Source organism: Bison bison, unplaced genomic scaffold (assembly GCF_000754665.1).
Source record: "Bison bison bison isolate TAMUID 2011002044 unplaced genomic scaffold, Bison_UMD1.0 scf7180017864110, whole genome shotgun sequence".
Lineage (NCBI taxonomy): Eukaryota > Metazoa > Chordata > Mammalia > Artiodactyla > Bovidae > Bison > Bison bison.
The window spans coordinates 397,485-400,624 of record NW_011494682.1 but is presented as its reverse complement, the minus strand read 5'-3'; positions in this window follow the sequence as shown (position 1 = coordinate 400,624).

Here is a 3,140-nt window from a genome sequence, read left to right as displayed (position 1 = left end):
CCGTCTAGTCAAGGCTATGGTTTTTCCTGTGGTCATGTACGGATATGAGAGTTGGACTGTGAAGAAGGCTGAGCACCGAAGAACTGATGCTTTTGAACTGTGGTGTTGGAGAAGACTCTTGAGAGTCCCTTGCACTGCAAGGAGATCCAACCAGTCCATTCTGAAGGAGATCAGCTCTGGGATTTCTTTGGAAGGAATGGTGCTAAAGCTGAAACTCCACTACTTTGGCCACCTCATGCGAAGAGTTGACTCATTGGAAAATATTCTGATGCTGGGAGGGATTGGGGACAGGAGGAGAAGGGGACGCCAGAGGATGAGATGGCTGGATGGCATCACTGACTCGATGGACATGAGTCTGAGTGAACTCCGGGAGTTGGTGATGGACAGGGAGGCCTGGCGTGCTGCGATTCATGGGGTGGCAAAGAGTCGGACACGACTGAGCGACTGAACTGAGCTGAACTGAACTGAGGGTATATATGACTACACTTGACTACAAAGAAAATTTTACCTTCCAGCATACAGAGTTTTTTCAACAACAACAAAATTGCAAGTTTACCTGAATACGTAAAGTCCATATTATGGTTGGAAGGGCAAACATAGCTGACAAGTCTAGAATGGTCATTCAAGACTATTAGTCTACTCATTCCAAAATAACTATAGGAATGTTACCCCTAGAGGTGGAGCAGAGCAATGGAAAGCATCCCAACAAAGAAAGAAATGCAGTCTTTAGCAGAGATTTGTATTATTGTTTTCATGAAAAACAGCAAGCCACAAACCAAACACTCACTAGAATTCAATTTTGGTTTATTCTCTTATATTTATATTTATTATCTCTATAATCCATCTCTCAAAAGTAATGATATTACTATAAAATTAGGTATAGATTCTTCAAATGAACATAGTAACAGTACTTATAAAACAACAGGTTAAAGATAGTGATGACTTTGAGTCTAATAAAATAAATGTAGAATTTCTACAAAGATGATGGATTATCAACCTTTATGATTGATATTATATCTAGTTTTGAAGATTATTGTGTTCTAGGTTTTAAAGATAGTTAAAATTTTATTGTTTGTGTTTGTTACATAGTATGGTCTTCCTTGAACATAAATTTCCAATAGAATTCTATGTTTTTTCTCTTTTGGCTGCATACCAATAATGAAATATTCTGATATATCTTGGAAAATTTGTCTTCAGTGTATGTCTGAGAATGTATTGTAATTCCTTCAATAGTATTTTTGTTTTATATTTTGTACCAGTTACTTAATTAAATGATTTATTTTCACATATTATACTTTCGTTACTTGTGCAGGAATTCATGTAAATGTATTTAATTTACTATTTTAACTTGTACCAATGTTTACTGAGATATTTTCTCCCCTGAATTATCTACATCAGTTTTGCTACATTTAGTTTATTTGTGGATTGATTTTTAGTCCCCAGGGTTTATTGAAATACAATGCCAGCATGTGTCTTATGTGTGGTATGGAACTCAATTTACCAATACATTTATTATATTTTATTGACTGTTAAGAAGATTGAAGGCAGGAAGAGAAGGGGATGACAGAGTATGAGATGGTTGGATGGCATCACCGATTCAATGGACATGAGTTTGAGCAAGCTCCAGGAGTTGGTGATGGACAGGGAAGCCTGGTGTGCTGCAGTCCATGGGGTTGCAAAGAGTTGGACACAACTGAATGACTAAACTGAACTGAACCTGTCACTATATTTCTTTTTAGTTGTATGTTTTTTATACTTTGGTATAATTTATTGAAAATTACCGTATACTCAGAATTTACAACTTCCTATGAGTTCTAGTTCAGTTCAGTACTGAACTGATGAGTTCTAGTATACTGCACAGTGTGATTTATGACCAAAAGGACATAAAAAAAAACCACAGAAACCAATATGAAGAGGTTCCCATTAACTAAAGATAGACCAATCTGAGCATAATAAAAATTTTGAATGCTAATGACTAAACACACCAACTATATAAAAACTCATGTAAAGGAGAGAAGGAAATGGCAACCCACCCCAGTGTTCTTGCCTGGAGAATCCCAGGGCTGAGGGAGCCTGGTGGGCTGCCATCTATGGGGTCGCACAGAATCGGACACGACTGAAGCGACTTAGCAGCAGCAGCAGCAAAGGAGAGAAAGTTACTCCCTCTCCACCAAAAACAGAAAAAACAGTCCCAAAACTTGTATAGAACCACAGAAGACCCCAGTGTGGCAAAGCAGTTCTTGAGTAAAAAGGATACAGCTGGAAGCATCACAGGTCCTAACCTCAAAATATATTACAAAGCTATAGTAAGCAGAAGAGGATGGCACAGGCATTGGCATAAAAACAGACACATACACCAATGGAATAGAATAGAAAGTTCAGAAATAACCCCAACATATATAGCTTAAACATATATGATCAACTAATTTACAACAAGAGAGCCAAAAACATATAATGGGGGAAGTACAATCTCTTCAAAATTGTGCTGGGAAAATTGGACACAGGAAAAGAATGAAAGTGGGCCACTATCTTATACCATACAAAAAAATCAACTCAAAATGGATCAAAGACTTGAACAGAAGAAGATATGAAACCATAAAACTACTATTTAGAAGAAAACATAGGAGGTAAGTTCCTTGATATTGGTTTTGATGATGACTTTTCATATTTCACACCAAAAGCAAAGGCAAAAATAAACAAGTGGGATTATATCAAACAAAAAGTTTCTGGATAGCAAAGGAAACTATCAATTAAATAAAAATGCAACCTATAGAATGGAAGTGAAGATGAAAGTGGAGAGTGAAAAAGTTGGCTTAGAGCTCAACATTCAGAAAACGAAGATCATGGCATCTGGTCCCATCACTTCATGGGAAATAGATGGGGAAACAGTGGAAACAGTGTCAGACTTTATTTTTCTGGGCTCCAAAATCACTGTAGATGGTGACTTCAGCCATGAAATTAAAAGGCGCTTACTCCTTGGAAGGAAAGTTATGACCAACTTGGTAGCATATTCAAAAGCAGAGACATTACTTTGCCAACAAAGGTCCATCTAGTCAAGGCTATGGTTTTTCCTGTGGTCATGTATGGATGTGAGAGTTGGACTGTGAAGAAGGCTGAGCGCCGAAGAATTGATGCTTTTG